Raw genomic sequence first — 20,257 nt, 5'->3', positions numbered from 1 at the left:
ATAAGAAACGTCTTCCCAGTACCACCAGGAGCATCTAAAAAAATTACTTGCCCAGTACTTGACTTAACGCGTTCAAGGATCTGTCGATAAACAGCAGACAGCTCATCTGTCAACAAATTCTCGTTATCTGATACTGTGCTAAGGCGTTTGTATCGTAGCTAGTCTCCCTCAAATAGTCCTTATTGCTCAAAACTTCAGTTCTTATTGGTTGAGGTAGGCCGTATTGTGATAAGCCCTGTTCTTCCAAAGTCAGCACTGCGTCCTCAATCCGAATCAGGCATCTGGTAAATACAATACTCATCATGTGCTGCACACTGCTTTGCAACTCTCTTCAACTGTCACTTGATATCATCCGAGAAATTCTCTTTATGCTTTTCCCAAAGACTCAGAGAGGATCAGATATTTGGCAAAATACTATCATTACTGTAAAGAGCTCCCGCATTTTGAAAGGAGAATTACACAGGGCGGCTTCCTCTAAGGCAGCATCCCTGTGTTTATCATCTTCCAGCAAGCCTAATGCTTTACATGCAGACTAAAATGTGAGATGGAGGACACCATTCACAGTTTTCAGATCTGAAAAGGACGTTGGACCTCTGACCTCATGTAGCAATAGACGAAGATGATAGCATTCAGTGTTGTTTGGGTAAACAGTATACATATACCCTTCCTAGTGCACTGTCCTTTTTCACTCCTGGCCAACCATCAACAGGCTTACTCTGCTTTTTCCGCGTAAACTTATTATTTCTCCAGACAAAGTAAGAAGGAACTTCAGAGTATAGAAGAGTTCTGGCGAAATCGTCTACTTTGCATAGGTCAAAGAAGGCCAAAAGTGTAGTCTAAGGAGGGTTAGCAATCTTTTCGGCTAAGTTATTGGAAGTGAAGTACACACGTTGACCATTCTCAAGGTGAACAGCGAAATGGATAATAGCAGGGTACCTCTCATGAATAGGGAACGCCAAAATCCTTCAACAGTTTCTGAGCTGCTAATGTACCTGCCACTCTCAGACATCTTTACTTTATCTTTCTGATTCTCTAAAAAAAAAACGGCTGGTCACTGCCTTTATTCACGTATTTGCAAATATATTTTATAGATTTGACAGAGTTGCAATATTCTACATTAATGTGAGCATTGAAAGCACGTGGCAGAACAGCGTTGTAGGGAACCACCAAGCGATTGTCAAGTTCTATTCCATTAATTTCTACAGTGAAGCCACCAGTCAGCTGGTGACCTCCTCCGATACTGCGGGTATCCATCATCTCCTATTTGGGTATTTTTAAGAAGCGGTCGGGGATATCTTTTGCTGCAGTGACCTTCTTTCATGCATGGCGAATGAGGATTTAAGGTACCGCAAGGACCATGAATCATATTGGCTTTAACGACAGGAGAGGATCTTGCTTAGGGTCAGGTATTTTGGCACATATGACATTGTCGGTCATATCAGAGGAGATGCGCTGCTCTAGCCATATCAAGATGTGGATATGAGGTAGACCACGCTTTTGCCACTCTACAGAGTACATGAAACATCTTACTGTACCAAACAAATTGCCCTTATTTAACAGATATATCAACTTTTTAACCTTAAGTCGGAACACTCTAGCTATGATATCATGGCGATCGTGAGCCTTTTGCCCTCGCAGCAATGCATCTATAATTTCCTTCCATTTAGGGTTACATGTGAATGTAATAAATAGATCAGAGCGACCGTGCTTGCGGACGTATGTCATGGCATCTTGAGTTCGCTCATGCATGTATCGAGGTCCTCCAGTGAAGGATGAAGGGAGCACCACCATCTGACCTATCTGTGCAGCGTCAGCATCTTGTCGTTCCACGGTGTCTCTCAGATGAATGTAGCTTTCCGCTCTTAGCTGTGCTTGGTTGTTCTTTATGTAGTTCAACCTTTCAGTTTCTATTTTGGCGTACATATCTACCAAAAATTGACTAAACAGAAAGCGGAAATACACTATGATATTTTCCTCTCCTTGCTTGATCATAATGCGATGAGCATAGAAGCTTGCTGCGGAGACTGTTTTATTTAATGGCACCTTGGTCTTGGGATCATACTGAGGCAGATCAATGGGGTATCAATCCTCGCCACGGCAGAACAAAAGCGGATACTGCAGAGCATCGATCGGTGGATCTCGCTGATACGTCGCAGTATATTATCGTGACTCTGCAGGACGATGTCTCGCTTCTCAAACTGCTGACCGACTACCACTAAAGCTACTTCATTTGTTGTTGGTGCGTTAAATCGACCTCTGTGAGAGTCAGCAGGTCTTCTGTTTGCATGAATAACGACTTGAAAGTTTTTATAGGTTGGAGACACCTTGTCGAGGGTAGTCTTCAAGTTCTTTATATAGCTGTTGTGGTCGTGTAGCACCATCTGGAGTTGTTTGACCAATCCCTGTTTAACATCAGGAAAGTTGTTGCATCTTAAACGCACTTCTCTTTCGTCCTCGCCCACGAAATAGATTTGCAGGAACTGGGCTTCTTGTTGAGACGCGGGCAGCAAACTTCCTACCAAGTGATATACTTGCCCTTGAACTTTAAAGATTAGCATAAAGCCGTCCCCTACAACCTGCTTGGCCCTAAATGATGTCATTTGGAAGCAGCCGTTATATTTCCGCATACGGTCCATAAAGTGGACATGCTCGGTATGATAATTCACCAACAGACTATGCAGAGGTTCGGGAGGAGGCTCAAGAGGCAGGAGCTGTACCTTGCCAGAGCTACAGCACATACCTGGTGTTTCCTCCTTCCACGTAAGGGCATTACAATACTGGCACTTGTTGCTCATTGTCCCTAAACTTAAAGTGCTGTCTGTCTCATAAGACACTTCATGATCATATGCCATGCCGCAATGAGCCTTGACCTTCCACGGAATTTGTCGCCTTTCTTCTCGTCTTCCAGGATTTTTAAGATCATAGCGAGACTGAGCTGCTCTGTGCATCTCGGAGTGATATTGCTGGTACCTTGCCACAGCAACACGGTTCACTTCAGGATTATTCTACGCATAATTTCTTGCTGTATCCTTAAGTTGTTTCTTTCTTTTATTGTTAGTGTATCTGACGCGACGTTTACCAGTAGTCTTCTTAGGAAGAGAAAAAGATGATGACTGTAAAAATTGTGAGTTTATGTTGGGCTAAGAGAGCAGCAAAGTTGTAGACACTTCTTCAGACTCATGTGGCAGATAAGCATCAAAATGGCCGTTCGGAAGATTCTGTGTAAAACGTAGTCTCAACACGGAATGTCTTTGATCACCAAAACTTTCATAAAGCTTACTATTACGGTAAACTTCGAAAACAAAACTCAAACTGTTGCCCAGCTGCCACCAGCTCGCACAACCCACCATAAGTGAAAGGACGTGACATGTCGTTAAAATATTCAGTAAAGTCAGTATAGTTATTTCCCACACTGTCGTGCGTCATAATCTTCTCTTAGAACTCTTACCAGTTATCTACGACATGACGGACGATTAGCTCACGTATCTCTCTAGCCATAAGCTGAGTACCATACATAAGATAAGAGAGGGCCCGAAACAGGCAAGCTCCGTCTCCTATTATGGTAACAATAGCGTGAGGAATAATATCTCCATTAATATTTAAAAGTTCAACTTCCATATTCGAGACAATTCAAAAGTAAACTCTGAAATCTAGCTGTTGCCCGCGGCTTTGTTCGCGTGGATTTTGGGATCAGGTACAATTGTTTTTAAAAGGAACATGAGATTTTTGTTCAAACGATTAAAGATTTAAACCAAAGAAACAGAAACAATAATTGAAATGAAGTAAAAAATCAACGGTATCCAGTATATAAATCAAAGAAACAGAAACAATAATTGAAATGAAGTAAGAAATCAACGGTATCTAGTATTTAAACCAAAGACTATTTAAACCAAAGAAATATATATATATATATATATATAAACAATAATTGAAAGTCAGTCAGTCAGGACTTCTTCTTTTATATATATAAATAATCAATCTCTTTATCAATTTCAATTCTTCAAAAACAAAACAAAATTCTTCTTATTCATATAAACTATGTAACACCCGAAAGAAATATGAGAGCGTTTGATTGCCTTATAACTTCTTGTGATAGTTTCTTGACTACGGAAAGACATGTGGGTATTTTATGTAAAATAACTAGACTTCGGATGTATTTATAAATCTTTTTATAACAAGTTAGATGTGTACAAGTGAATGGTTTTTATAAAGAATAATAATTGAATAAATGTTATAAACAAAATACAATCTGTTGTTAAGCATCATTAATATATAACTAGAAGTTAGTAACAAATTAATTGAATGAGGTTGGTAACAATAAAAGTTCCTAAAATAAGGCAGGAATCGGAACAGGAACGCCACAGTACTCCCCTCCCAGCGACGTACTACGTTGCGAATTTAACTCTTCTAGGACCAGAGTATGTTCTGAGTGTTCCGCATGAAGTTGTAGTAGCAGTAGTTTGATTCATTGTCGAACTAACAGGTGTCGAACTCGGTTTAGAACTCGTAGAGGGAGATTGTACGACAACTAAATCAGTCTCTCGTGGTAAGAAGGCTGGCTTAAGGCGTTCGGTAGTGATATTAACGTTCCTTCCTGAAACATCAACAGTGAACAAATTATCATCAATTCTTTTAAGAACACGAAACGGTCCAGAATAAGGAGGTTGCAGGGACTTTCTAACAGAGTCATCGCGAACCCAAACATGAGTGCAATCAAAAAGATTCTTGTGAAAGAAAGGTGTCTTCTTAGAATGATGTGCAGTAGGTCTTGATTTAATTTCTCTCATATAAATTCTGTGTTTTTCAATAAATATTTCAGGATCAGATGGAAAATCCTCTTCAATGAAAAATTCTCCAGGAATTCGAAGTATGGAACCATAAAGCATTTCTGCTGATGAAGCGCCTAAATCTTCTTTGAAGCAGGTGCGAAGACCAAGTAAAACAGTGGGTAAAATTTCTACCCAATTTTTATTAGAGTAACACATGATGGCACTTTTTAATGTACGATGCCATCTTTCCAGGATTCCATTTGAAGCAGGATGATACGCAGAAGTTCTAACTCGCTCGCAACCTAATAAGTTGGTGAGAGCTCTGAAAAGTGCAGCTTCGAATTGAGGTCCTTGATCGGTAGTGATAGTATGTGGAGCGCCATATCTTGCAACCCAATGTGAATAAAAAGCTGTGGAAACAGTCTCTGCAGAAATCTCAGTCAAAGGAATTGCTTCAGGCCACCTGGAAAATCTGTCGATCATAGTAAGACAGTATCTAAAATTTTTACAAGGAGGAAGCGGTCCAACAAAATCAAGATGAATATGTTGAAAACGATGATCCGGAACAGCAATCTTCTTGGGAAAATTCTTGGTATGTTTACTTACTTTCGCTCGTTGACAAGCAAGACAAGTTCTAGCCCATTCTTTAATGTCTTTTCTTAAAGACGGCCAAATAAATTTCTGTTGTATCATCTTACAGGAAGAACGTGCACTAGGATGAGCCATTCCATGAACAACATCAAAAATTTTCCTTCGGAGTTGATAAGGAACATACGGACGAATATTTACAGTTGAACAGTCACAGAATATGGGAGTAGTTGAACCGGTGAGAATGAGTTTCTGTAATTTAAGAGAAGAATCAGTAAGAAGTAATTTCAATTCATCATCTTCTTTCTGAAATTCTGCTAACTCTTCTAGAGAAACTATAACTGGCATCAATACGGATTCAACTCTTGAAAGAGAGTCTGCGACAACATTATCTTTTCCAGAAATATGTTCTATATTTGTTGAAAATTGAGCAATAAAATCCAGATGACGAATCTGCCTGGGAGAAGCTTTATCCAACTTCTATTGGAAGGCATAAATTAAAGGCTTGTGATCAGTCCGAATAATAATTTGTCGTCCTTCCAACAAATATCTGAAATGTTTGATGGCTAGATAAATTCCAAGAAGTTCTCTATCATAAGTACTGTAGTTTTTTTGAGTACTATCAAGTTTTTTGGAAAAGAAGGCAATTGGTTTATTAATTCCATCTATTTGTTCCAGAGAGGCTCCGACAGCGAAGTCAGAAGCATCGCAAGAAAGGATAAGAGGCACAGTAGGAGCAGGATGGGATAAGGTTGTGACTTTCAAAAGTTCTTCCTTACATTTATCAAATGCTTCTTCAGATTCAGCAGTCCAGATAATTGGTCTTTTGTCTCTCTTCTTACTATCTTTGAGATAATCTGTAAGTTTTGCTTGATAAGCTGCTGCATTTTTTAAACATCTCCGATAAAAGTTAATAATCCCTATAAATCTTCTCAATTCATGTACTGTTTTAGGCTTTTTATAATCAATTATCGCCTTAACTTTTTCAGATGTTGGTTTAATTCCTAGCTTGGAGACTAAATAACCAAGGAAAGGAATTTCATCTTTTCCAAAAAGACATTTGGACAAATTTATTGTCATACCAAATTGCTTGAGTCTTGAGAAAATGATATGAAGATGTTGAGCATGTTCTTCTTCATCAACAGAAGCTATAAGGATGTCATCTAAATAGCAAAAACAAAAATCAAGACCAGACAAGACTATATTCATGAGACGCTGGAAAGTCTGAGCAGCATTACGTAATCCAAAAGGCATTACAAGAAATTCAAAAAGACCAAACGGAGTAGTAACAGCTGTTTTAGGTATGTCTTCTTTAGCTACTGAAACTTGATAATAAGCTTTAACAAGATCTATTTTAGAAAATATGTTTTTTCCATGTAGAGAAACAGTAAAATCTTGGATATGAGGAAGCGGATATCTGTCAGGAATCGTTGCCGCATTTAAAGCACGGTAATCTCCGCAAAGCCGCCATGTGTTTGGTTCACTCTTGGGAACCATATGAAGCGGGGCTGCCCAAGAACTGCTAGAAGGTCTGCAAATTCCTTGCTCTACCATGAAAAGAAATTCTTCCTTCGCACACTTCAATTTCTCGGGTGACAATCTGCGAGGAGTAGAAGCAACTGGTGGTCCTTTAGTGACGATATGATGTTCGACTTGATGGATCTTCATCGTGGAAATCGGAGCAAAACGTGTCAGCTCAGGAAATTCAGCTAGGATCTTATTAAAAGGTGAGGCAGGAGAAGTTGTACAAACAGACAAATGATCAACTTTAGATAGTTTTCCTCTAAATGTTAGTCCGGTAACACTATCTAAAAGCTTTTTATTTTTTATATCTACTAAAATAGCATAGTAACTTAAAAAATCTGCACCTAAAATAGGTCTTTGTATATCTGCTAACACAAAATTTCCATTTAAGGCTCCTCCGCAAACCTAGATTTAAAATTAATGTTTTCGATCCATAGGTATCGATCTTGGTTCCATTGGCTGCAAAAAGTTTGAGAGAAGAAACTTGAGTTTTCTGTACAAACTTTTTGGGAAGAAGTGAAACATCTGCTCCCGTATCAACTAAAAAATTTATACCAGAGGACTTATCTGAGACAATGAGACGATTATGAGGTAAACCGTTATCCATCTCAAAATCCAACGGTGCAACTAGTTTTCCTTTTCCGCAATGGATTTGGACATATCGCAAGGAATAGTGCATTTAAACGCTTTGGCACCGAATTTTTTATGTTAAAAACAAATATTTTTGGTCTCTTTATTATCTTTACTATCATTTTTATTTCTAGAAGATGATCTAAATCTATTTCCTTTGTATCTGAATTTAGATTTGCTACGAGGACGCCGAACTTCTAGAGCAGCAATTCGTTTTTCAAGAACCGCAAGACTAGAGACTTTGGCAGCTTTTTTATCTTCGGAAGAAGCAATTGTCGCAACTTGAAGGCAATTATCGCGTTCCAAAATTTTATCAGCTAATTCTGCAAGTTTAATCAAAGGACTTTCTTCGACAACAGCCAGAGTGGCTTGAACTTGATAAGGTAATCTTTGCAACCAAATTGAATGTAAAATGTTGTCAGAAATAGCACCGCCAGCTAATTGCTTAATCTCTCTTAGTAAATCTGATGGCTTTTTACCATTTAATTCAACTCCAGCTAATAATTGGCGTAATCGTTTTTCCTCCGAATCAGTAAATCGATTAATCAATAAGTTTTTAACATGAAAATATTTATCTTTTTCAGGAGGGCTTTCTATAATCTCAGAAACTGCAATTAAGGCTTGTTCATCAAGATGTCTAATCACGGAGTTGTATTTAATATCATCGGAACGAATCCTATATAGAGAAAATTCACTCTCTAATTGAGCGAACCATAACTTAGGTTGCTTATGCCAAAAATTCGGCAACTTGAGAAGACGGAATTCGTTGGAATGGATCTCGTGTGACTGACCTTGTAAGTGCTGATTATCACCAGTAAAACAGAGAGATTGAGACGCAGTAGCCTGATGCTGTCGAATATCCATATCCTCTTCATTAATTGGAACTGTTGCCGTTGCAGGAGTCGCAATCGAAGATCGATCCAAGGGCATCTTGAATTTCTCCTGAAGTACACGAAGTCCAGAAACTTGGAATCCTTGAAACTCGACAACTCGAAGATCTAGTCGGTTCGAAGCTCACAAGGAGAAACCGCACAAGGATCACAGCAGAAAAACTGGGAAAACTCGAAGTTCTCGTAGATCACTGATTTTAAATATGCCGTATAATCCAAAATAACGGGGTCACCAATTGTGGGTATTTTATGTAAAATAACTAGACTTCGGATGTATTTATAAATCTTTTTATAACAAGTTAGATGTGTACAAGTGAATGGTTTTTATAAAGAATGATAATTGAATAAATGTTATAAACAAAATACAATCTGTTGTTAAGCATCATTAATATATAACTAGAAGTTAGTAACAAATTAATTGAATGAGGTTGGTAACAATAAAAGTTCCTAAAATAAGGCAGGAATCGGAACAGGAACGCCACAGACAGTTCGCCGCGAAGCCATCTTTCGGCGGAATTGCGGTACTAACTGTTCTCACATAAAGCATTCGTGAGAAATACGTTTTAATACTTCAAAAATGATTACCATGCATTTTCAGACAATAAATAAATTTACTTAAAACACATCTATATATCTATATTATATAACAATAAATAATAAATAAACAAATGGTACACTTAATTATATATTAGAAATATATAGATAAATAAACAAATGGTAAAATGAATTATATATTAAAATATATTAAATATATATAAATATTAAACTTTTTTATCAATTTTTAAGAAGAAATATTAAATATTAAGCAGCAACTAAAACTCTACTTTATAATAAAAATTTAAAATATAGATATTCTTAAAAAAAATATATAAAAAAATAACCCTCTTTTTTCAACTTCGTTAACTGGATTTTCGAAAAATTCATAAAACACATGTTTCCTTATTTTTAAAGAACTAAATACCAATTTTCACGTTTGTAACATCTTCGGTTTTTGAGATATAGGTATCCTCATAAAAAGTCTTAATATTAGTCTATATATGACACGACAATATAGTAATATATTTAATATAATTCTTGCAAGGAAGAAGAAGAGCAGCTCTACCACTGGCGCCAAGCGCCCGGACTCCGGCGCATTCTCGCCTTCGCCTTACGCCAAGCAGTGATGCCAATTTCAGGTCGCGCAACGAGGAGGGTGGTGCGGCGTACGTGTGAGCCGGCGCGCTAAAACGCATGAAACACCCCCCACTTTACCCTCACTCCTACCATTTGGCGTGTTGCGCAACCTGAAAATGGCAAGCCTGGCGCCAAGCGTCCTGACTCCGGCGCATTCTCGCCTTCGCCTGGCGCCAAGCGCCCTGACTCCGGCGCCAAGCACCCTGACTCCGGCGCATTCTCGCTTTCGCCTGGCGCCAAGCAGTGATGCCAATTTCAGGTCGCGCAACGAGGAGGGGGGTGCGGCGTACGTGTGAGCCGGCGCGCTAAAACGCATGAAACACCCCCCACTTTACCCTCACTCCTACCATTTGGCGTGTTGCGCAACCTGAAAATGGCAAGCCTGGCGCCAAGCGTCCTGACTCCGGCGCATTCTCGCCTTCGCCTGGCGCCAAGCGCCCTGACTCCGGCGCCAAGCACCCTGACTCCGGCGCATTCTCGCTTTCGCCTGGCGCCAAGCGCCCTGCAACTGGCACATTCTCGCCTTTGCACGGCGCCAAACGTCATCGATCGAGGACCTCCACGACCACCAGGACCAAGACCTTAAAGAAGCACAGCGGATCCAAGCGTCCGGTGTCCGACGCCCAGCACACGAGCTCTCCTAAAAGACCAATGGGCTAGGCGGTACAGCAGCTCTACTCCCCGATACAACCCAGGCTGAACCTGAGTTACGACCGCTATCTCCAATTACTCTTTCCTCGGTCGACAACAGCGGCCGAGAACACCTCGTGTCCGCTGGTAGCGGCGCCGACGCCATCGTGTCCGCTGGTAGCGGCGCCGTCACCATCCTCGTGTCCACTGATAGCGGCGCCGTCGCCATCCTCGTGTCCGCTGCTAGTGGCGCCGTCGCCATCCTCGTGTCCGTTGATAGCGGCGCCGTCGCCACCCTCCTGTTCGCCAGTAGCGGCGCCGTCGCCATCTTCATATCCGCTGATGACGGCGCCGTCGATTTCCTCATGTCTGCTGGTGATGGCGCCGTCGCCTTTCTCGTGTCGGCTGGTAATGGCACCGTCACCTTCCTCGTGTCCGCTGGTAGCGGAGCCGTCACCGTCGCCACTTTTGTGCATGTTGGTGACGGTGACGGCGCCGTCGCTGTCGTCTTCCGTTACGGGATGTATCAATCACTTCTTGCTAAAACAAAAAATATACAATTATAAAGAACACTTATGTATTTTATATGTAATAAATATATATACATATATATATATTGTTGCGTCCCCTCGGATCTGCATCCTCATCCTCGGGATTATTCCGTGTTTGTTTCCGGGAGATCGTCGTCAAGGGAGTAGTTTATCAACAACTTCCGCGTTACTTTTGTTGTCGACGCCATGTCAGTCTTAGTCTGGCTGTCAAACGATATTGACGTGCTACGCGACTACAGATTATATCCCAAAATATTCCTAAATTGTATTCTTCTTTGTTTTTTCTCAAGGGACGTTCATTCCATTAAACTCAATTCTGTGCAATCCTTGTCTTATTTATTTCGCGCGCGAGTGACTGTGAGTGTTTGTGAGGAGATATCTTACGAGATATCTCAAGAGGCGTCTGAGGGACGTAACAATATATATATGAGAGAGAGAGAGAGAGAGAGAGAGAGAGAGAGAGAGAGAGAGAGAGAGAGAGAGAGAGAGAGAAAGAGAGAGAGAGAGAGAGAGAGAGAGAGAGAAAGTGAAAAAATAAAATACGTCTGGGCATCGTGCGTAGCTTCTTATTCCTTCGAAGACGAACAACAGACTGACTGATCGCAAGCTCGTGCGAGTACGTGCGTTGTTGCAGCGCGGCCGATCATTTTTTGTAGATAAGAGATCGCGCGACACACACACACACACATTTTATCTCTCGAGTGTCTTTCTCGCTTTTGCTTTTGGCGAAGTAGCATTGCGCCAGAATTTTTTCTTATGTATATTTACAAATATATAACTTGTGAAATAAAAATTAAAAACAATATATATGGCTAATTTAAATATATATATATATATATATATATATATATATATACACAGGGTGTCCGATAATAGTCACGCCAACCGTCGTGTACAGACTCCTGGGATCATTTGGAGACGATTTTTCCTCAGCAAAAATGTCGAGACACCAATAATTTTCGAGTTATAAGCGATTGAAAATAAAGGGTTTTACGCAAACTAAGCCTTGTGGAAATAAAATAATAATAAATTCACATTCTTCAGTTAATTTTAGGTAGAGTTTACTTTAATAGAATTTTAATTTAAGGCTTAGTTACAAAGATACATGATGGCAAAAATTGAAAACATGCAAAAAATAATGACCTCCCTCGTATATATATATATATTAAAATTAGTCGTGTCCAAAAATATTATATTCTCAAAAAAATTAACTTTACAAAAATCACCACATCAAAAATATATTTTTTCAAAAATTATATTTTTATAAATTATATTAACCGAAATAGTACTTTATTATTATCAAAAATAGTCTTCTCAAAAATTATATTTAGCAAAAGTAGTACTTTATAAAAATTGTCAAAAAATATTACTTTTTCAAAAATTATATTTTTATAAATTATATTAGCCAAAATATATTTTAAATAGTACTTTATTATCATCAAAAATAATCTTATCAAAAATTATATCTCTAAAAAAGGGAAAAAAGGGAAAAAGGGAAAAAAAGGGAAAAAAGGAAAAAAAGCGATGATAGACAGAATATCAGCATTATTTCACTTCTTATAACCAAATTTACATACAACGCATCAATATATCGTTAAAATGATGATTGTCGTTACAATATTATATATAATAGACATTAACATTGAAGAAGACTGCGTACAGTCGAAACGTTTGTTATTATTTTTCTACATAATGTAAAAGAGTGAATAAATAATTTACTTGTATAAGATTTATATAATTTTGCTCGTTAGTTGGCCTTTTATCATATCAATATTATTATTAAAAATACACGAGTGCAACTAATTTTAATTTCATTCTTATTTTATATTTTTATCTAATTTATGTTTATATTTTTTATTATATATACTTTAATACACGCTGGCCTTATAATACGTTCGTCCAAATTTGAATTTAGATATCATTTGTTTAACTTTAATTTCATACATAGAACATATGGAAAGAGTACAGTAAATTTATTAAGATATTGGTTAGATGTGAACTATGCGCTGATAAGAATCAGATCTAAATTAAGATTTTTAATGACTTGTAAAAACCACGATATTTTTCCGATGCACCTAAATAATATTTGTAAAAATAAATTTGTATTGAACCATCATAGATCGGTCAAAAAACTTGAGGGATTGCTGTACCATTTCAAAACTAACGCGAGAAACATTGAAATTTTTTATTTACACAGACAAATTGAGGTACAACTTCAACAGAATTTTAAGCTTACACAATCATTAACCGACATCATCCCTACATACATTTGGGAAAAAATCCATAGGCATCACGCACTATCCTTACAAAAATACCATGAAAAATTACATATGACACATAAAAAGAAATTTAACTGGTTAATGAATAAAAAAGTATCAAATTATATTAACAACATAAAACCAATAAAGCTACATTGTGTTATAGATAAAAAACATCACAACCCATCAGGTTTTCACAAAAACATCTCGCAACAAATACCAATGACAATATAAATTTACATTTAAAAGCTAACAATTTTATTAAGGAAATTAACCATCCCTTGATATCAACAAATAAAAAATGGTTCATCAACCTTTCAAACATAGACATTCCGCTCAACGTGTCTAATCTTTTACAATTGGGTAGCAATTTTGGCCTTCCCATAATCGACAAAAAAGAAGCGATTCATGAATTCATTAAAGACATAGAAAATAATGCCAAACGAAATAATTTGACAACAATCCGAAATATAGCCATTCCACAATTTTCACAATTATTAAACACTAATTACAAAAGAGACCATATACAACAAAAGCTGCTTCTAATGAAAAAGGAAGTTTTTAAATTTTGCCACAGTAATCCAAATATAATATTCACACGCGCAGACAAAGGTAACGTCACGGTTGCTATGGACAAGATAGATTATGTGAAAAAAGTAGAGAATCTCTTGAATGATAAAAACACATATTCCATTATTAATAAAAAAAATCCGTGTTTAAAAATAGAAAAAGAACTTAACAACATGCTAAAAACATGGGCAAACAAAGATTACATTTCTAAAAAAGAATATTACAAATTATTCTCGAGCGATTCTCTCCTACCCAAAGCCTACGGATTACCAAAAATACACAAAGAGAACACTCCTTTCAGAATCATAGTTTCTTCCATTAACACAGCACTATATTCATTAGCCTATTTCATACATAAAATTTTACTTTCCAGCCTGCCGGCTGCAAAAAGTCACATTAACAATAGTTTTGAGATGTACAGCATTCTATCTGGAAGAAGGATCGAGGATAATGAAGTAATGATTTCGCTGGACGTAGTCTCACTTTTCACTAATGTTCCTCTGGATCTTGCTATGGATAGTATCAACAACAGATGGGGACACATCACTAAATTTACAAAAATACCACAGACAGAATTCACACATGCTATCAAATTTATTTTAACTTCGACATATTTTTTATTTAATGACATAATTTATAAACAAACGTTTGGGACTCCCATGGGGTCTCCATTATCACCCATGATAGCTGATTTAGTTAAGCAAGATCTTGAGAATACAATATTTAACTCTATGGACAAAAAATTTTCTATTTATTATCGTTACGTTGATGATATAATATTGACTACTCCAGCGAAAGACATTTAAAAAATAACGAACATGTTTAATGAATATCACGATAGATTACAATTTACGGTTGAACAGGAGAGGGACCGGAGTTTGAATTTTTTAGACCTATCAATCAAAATATTAAATAATACAATCTACATAGACTGCTATCATAAAGAAACATTTTCCGGCAGGGTTTTATCATATTATTCTAATCATCCCCAGTGTCATAAAATTGGAATAATTTACAATTTAACAGACAGGTGTTTATTATTATCACACCCACAATTTTATAAGAAAAACATTGAAATAGTAGTCAATATTCTTTTAAGCAATGGTTACCCTCTAAACTTGATTTTTAACATAATTAATCGCCGAATAAAACATCTTATTTCCAATGAAATTATATTAAACAATCACAACAATACATCAACACAAGCTAAACTCTCAGAAACAGAAGAAGAAACAAAAAAACTTTTAGTTATTTCTTATATAAATAGAGTCTCGGAAATGATTGTCTCTTCAATTAAAAAAACCAATGTAATGGTAGGATATCGTTGCCTAAATAAGTTTAATAAAATCATAAAAGCTCACAAAGATAAAAATCAGCAATCTTATAATTCCAATGTCATATACGACAAGATCAACTGCAATAATTGTGAGACATCGTATGTAGGTCAAACGAAGAGACAATTACAGACTAAAATAAAAGAACATAAAAATAATATCAGAATGGATTCAAAGAGACACTCGGTAATATCAGAACACATAATTAAAGAACAACATATATTTGAATGGGACAATGTTAAAATCATGGATTTCGAAACTAATTATCATAAAAGAATGAATTCTGAAATGTTACACATAAAAGAACAAAAAAATGGATTAAACCTAAATAAAGACACAGAGTTACTCAGCGATTCGTATTCTGATATACTTGAGAAATTAGCAAACCTACAAAAAACAAACAAACAGGACAAATAAACTAAAAATAATAAAAGAAACTTTGTCTTAACCTAGGATATATAAACACACACATAATAACCGACGCTCATAGTGTGATGGAAATAAGATGTATCTAATCTCTGACTCGGACAAATAAACTCATCTGTGAACAGACACACATGTAAGTTTTTTAACATTTAAAAAACATACAAAAGATCGCATAGTATCAAAAAATTATTCATTCCATATAGTAGCTATATATTATCGAGAACTATGACAATTCCACGCCTTCAAACGATGGAACGGTAAGAAGTTCTCCACCTCTCCGTTGAGGAAAAAAAACCGCGGAAAAAACGTCAAAAATTCACAGATGGGAGAGAAAAAAAGGGAAAAAAGCGATGATAGACAGAAGATATCAGCATTATTTCACTTCTTGTAACCAAATTTACATACAACGCATCAATACATCGTTAAAATGATGATTGTCGTTACAATATTATATATAATAGACATTAACATTGAAGAAGACTGCGTACAGTCGAAACGTTTGTTATTATTTTTCTACATAATGTAAAAAAGTGAATAAATAATTTACTTGTATAAGATTTATATAATTTTGCTCGTTAGTTGGCCTTTTATCATATCAATATTATTATATCTCTAGTTAAAATTATTCTTTACAAAAATTAATCATTATCAAACACATTATATTCTCAAAACTTATATATAAAAAAATACCTCAACAATATTATCTTTTTAAAGCTTATAGCCATCAATCAAAAATATTTTCTCAAAAATTATATTTATAAATTTTATTATATCTTTATTAATAACACAAAAAAAGGCTTAAAATATTAGCATCAAAAAGTAGTGAAATCAAAAAATCACGCTAAGTAAATTTATAAGCTATAATATATTAATAACACGAGAAAAAAGGTTAAAATATTAACATCAAAATATAGTGAAATCAAAAAATCGCGCTAAATAAATTTAGGATAATATAATGTTTAATATTCAGATGAATTTTCTATAATCATAAAAATACATATTATATTGTATTATAAATGTGAAATTATTATATAATTTCAAAATGTATATATACATATATATATGTATATAACATATAATAAAATTGATTATTTATATCACTAAATAAATATAAATAATTATTTAATTAAGTTAAACTTAAGCGTACATATGTAGAATTATTATATATTTTCAAAATATTTACATATATACATACATGTATATAATTTTCTAAATATTTATATACATACATGTATATAATAAAATTAATTGTTTATATTTCTAAATAATTATGTAATTTAAATATATTCAAACGTATATTCAAAAAAGGGAAATACAAGGCACAAAAAACATTAAATTTAGAAAATTAAAAATTTTAAAGTTAAAAAAATAAAAATTAAAGAATTGAAGTTAAAAAAATAAAAATTAAAGAATTGAAGTTAAAAAAATTAAAAAATTTAATGTGCAAAAAATACTTAACGCTGTTTTTGTAAAGTTATTGTAGCCCTCTGACTGCAAAAAGCTTATACATATATACGTCTTCAGAAAAGATGATCACCAATGAAATGTCGACATATAGGCTGTATCATGAGTCACAATATATCTTTGAGGAATGAATTGGTGAAGGCAAAATAAATCAATACTAAAGAATAATAAAATTACGTTTGAGCCTTCTTTAAAGAGTTATAATCAAAATAATGTGCTTTAAACATCTTGAAATTCTGATTGCGGCCAGGGAGACACTATAGATGCTTCAAAGCATTGTATTAGGATAAAGAAATTTCTATTTATTTTGTTTTGATTGATCAATCAAACTCTTCGAAGCATTTCTAGCGTCTCGCAGACCACAACTTTTGTCAAATAATGGCAAATTATTTGAATATCTTTGGAATTCTACTTTTACTTTCTATTTGTTAGTTATAATTAATATTATAGTTCTTAATTCATTGTAATTTCAACAATTACAAACTTTTAATTTAAATAAAAATAGTAATCCATAGAAATGTTTCGATTATTTGATAACTCTTTAAAGAAGGGGGTTAGAGGGGAGTCGGGAAATAAATCTCGAATTGAGATTATTCCCAAATAAAGTCTTATAATATAAGAATTAGTCTTAGTCAGTGTTGGTCAATAAAATCTTAAACCTTGTTTAAAAATTCGACTGGCAAATCACATCTTACATATTGTTATTTACACACCTGGACCTAATAATGGTGTTGATTGAAATTGTTTATCAAGGCAGAGAAAAGTATAGAATCGAAGGGTCTGAATAGCTCAGTTGGTGAGAGCAGTCGCCCGGCAAGCGAAAGGTCTCGGGTTCGATTCCCGATTCAGCGACTTTCGGATCTATATTTTTCTCGCCTATAATTTTATAGGGGGGTTAGAGGGGAGTCGGGAAATAAATCTCGAATTGAGATTATTCCCAAATAAAGTCTTATAATATAAGAATTAGTCTTAGTCAGTGTTGGTCAATAAAATCTTAAACCTTCTTTAAAGAAGGTTGAAATGTAATTTTGTCATTCTTTATTTTCGACTTATTTTAACTTCATCAATTCATTCTTCAAAGGTGGAGCGTGATTTGTAATATACATATGATGAATGTGTTGTACTGAGCAAAATTATTTGACACATATATACGCCTTTCGTATATATTAATTAATAGATATATACATATTGTTGTGTCCCCGTCGATGTACTAGGAAATTTGTAAAGGGATTTTCTCTTATAGCAAAACCATTGTTTTCATTAACGGAAAATATGACGAAGTTTATTTGGACTGAATCTTGTAAAAAGGCTTTTGAAGAATTGAAGGAACGATTATTATCTTCTCCAATTTTATCTTTTCCAAGGGATAAAGGAAAATTCATTTTAGACACCGATGCCTCAAATCATGGAATTGGCACAGTATTATCTCAAATTCAAGAAGGAGAGGAGAAAGTCATAGCATATTATAGTCGTGTGTTTAGTAAAACAGAAAGGAATTACTGTGTTACGCGACGAGAATTACTAGCTATTGTCGATTCATTAAAGTCTTTTCATCATTATCTATATGGAAGTAAGTTTTTGGTTAGAACTGACCACATTTCTTTGCGTTTATTGTTATCATTCAAGAATGTAGAGGGACAATTGGCGCGGTGGTTAGAGCGAATTCAGCAATACAATTTTGAAATTATGTATCGAAAAGGAAACAAACATGGGAATGCTGATGGTTTATCGAGACGACCTTGTGTAGAGATGAATTGTAATTATTGTCATAAAGTTGAAATAAAACGGGAGGATTTAGTTAGAAGAATTGTTTTTAAGAGTAATGATTTAGAAACTTGGAAAAAAGATCAACTGGAAGATCCCACCTTAAGAAAGATTTTTCGTGGAAAAGAGGGAAACCAACGTCCTTCTTGGCAAGAAATTGTTTCAGAAGGAAATTTTGCTAAGGTTTATTGGTCACAATGGGATTCTTTAGTTTTGAAAGTTTTATTCACACCAAAATGTCCACTAAATGGAGAATCATGAGCCTCTTCTAAAACTTGTCGAATTCTTTTTTGAGGAACTATAATTTGAAGATGAATAGATTGTAAATTAGGGGACTCCCATTTTTTATACAAAATTCGAGATATCGAAGCGTATATAACGCAAATACTCGTTTTCACACAACACTCACGCCGGAAATGATTAGGCGTTTGATAATTTTAGTTAACTTTAATAACAGAATTAGGAATATCAACAATATTAATACGCAATTCATTAAAACCCGTCTAACCCGGCTTTCAGCCGAATTCCAACTCAATCGCTCTCTTGTTTCACAACAACTCTATGACGACGCGTTCGGAGATGAACTTCTCTGTTATACACTGTGTCCCGAAGTACATCGACGGGGACACAACATTGCCCCCTTTCTTCCAAAGATTGTCGTCTCGACAATCATGAATCGAAATGAGTTTTTCTACTTCACTTCGAGCTCCAGCTCGAATTATTAAGTAACTCCTTTGATTCTTCTTTTGACTTCAGAAAATTAGACGAGTTTTCCTGCTCCATCCTGAGCTGCTGCTGCAGGTTAACGAGCGACTTGATCCAAATTTTCTTGAAGACAAAATTTCCTTTTTTTTATTAGATGACGACTTCTTCTGGGACTTTTCGGATAAGAGGGGGAGGTAACTACCGTGGACCCAACGCCCACATGGGACTTCTCAAATCCCTGCCTCGGTATTCACCCAAAGATTCGTGGAAAAACCACGGCTTGAAAACCACGAATGAGGCAGTCTTCTTTTATCGATTATTAATCTTCAAGGAAATGAAGTTCAACTTTCCGAGAATCCATTCCGACGCGGTCTTCCTCAAGAAAATGATGTTCAACTTTCCGAGAATCCACTCCGACGCGGTCTTTTCTCTAAAAGAAAACATTCCTACGAGTAAATAATTCTTTAAATGGGTTTCGGATGTTTCTTTTATTTAAAATGAAGATTTCCTAAACTCGTCTTTCTTAAAAAGAAGCTAATCGATCTAAATAAACTACTTTATTTTTATGCCTATTTGATTGGCGAATACAATAAACTACATCATTTAATCTTTTTACTTCTTCATAGGGTCCCTCCCAATTGCTCTGTAATTTAGGAGTCTTCCCTATAACTCTTTTTGGATTGAATAACCACACCTTCTGTCCTGGTTCAAAACGAATTTGACGAGCTCTTTGATCGTAAGAAGCTTTAGTTTTAAGAGATTTCATCTTCATTCGCTCTCTTACTTTGAAATGTATTTCATCTAATTTCTTTTTTAATTTCCTTGTATAACTTTCTTCCGAATATATTTCTTCACTCCCTGGAGGACTTCCGCAAAGAAGATCTATAGGTAACCTTAAATTTCGACCTAAACACAATTCAGCGGGTGAGACTCCTGTAGTCTCATGCTTGGCCGATCTATAAGCCAATAAACTTAATCCAA

At 35.6% G+C, this 20,257-nt stretch overlaps 3 long non-coding RNA genes across 5 annotated transcripts; all 3 read left to right on the top strand.

Moving 5' to 3' along the window:
- Nucleotides 1–4,442: 4,442 nt before the first annotated feature.
- LOC145942192 (uncharacterized) lies at nt 4,443–5,171 on the top strand. 3 transcript variants are annotated; one of them, XR_014426329.1, is made up of 3 exons: nt 4,443–4,546; nt 4,638–4,944; nt 5,022–5,171. It is a non-coding gene; the product is annotated as an uncharacterized LOC145942192 (long non-coding RNA). The 3 variants fall into 3 exon arrangements; XR_014426328.1 differs by having other exon boundaries at nt 4,465–4,738; nt 4,820–4,923; XR_014426327.1 differs by having other exon boundaries at nt 4,465–4,738; nt 4,820–4,944.
- A 143-nt stretch (nt 5,172–5,314) lies between these two features.
- Nucleotides 5,315–5,821, top strand: LOC145941651 (uncharacterized). The gene is made up of 3 exons (XR_014426194.1): nt 5,315–5,361; nt 5,470–5,595; nt 5,688–5,821. It is a non-coding gene; the product is annotated as an uncharacterized LOC145941651 (long non-coding RNA).
- A 691-nt stretch (nt 5,822–6,512) lies between these two features.
- LOC145942202 (uncharacterized) lies at nt 6,513–7,465 on the top strand. The gene is made up of 3 exons (XR_014426337.1): nt 6,513–6,658; nt 6,738–7,084; nt 7,319–7,465. It is a non-coding gene; the product is annotated as an uncharacterized LOC145942202 (long non-coding RNA).
- The last annotated feature ends 12,792 nt before the right edge of the window (nt 7,466–20,257 follow it).

This window comes from Prenolepis imparis, unplaced genomic scaffold (assembly GCF_030444845.1).
Source record: "Prenolepis imparis isolate NDT839.2.m4 unplaced genomic scaffold, iyPreImpa1.0 SCAF_10, whole genome shotgun sequence".
Classification (NCBI taxonomy): domain Eukaryota; kingdom Metazoa; phylum Arthropoda; class Insecta; order Hymenoptera; family Formicidae; genus Prenolepis; species Prenolepis imparis.
The sequence above is the reverse complement of the archived record's forward strand: the minus strand, read 5'-3'. Positions and strand labels throughout refer to the sequence as shown.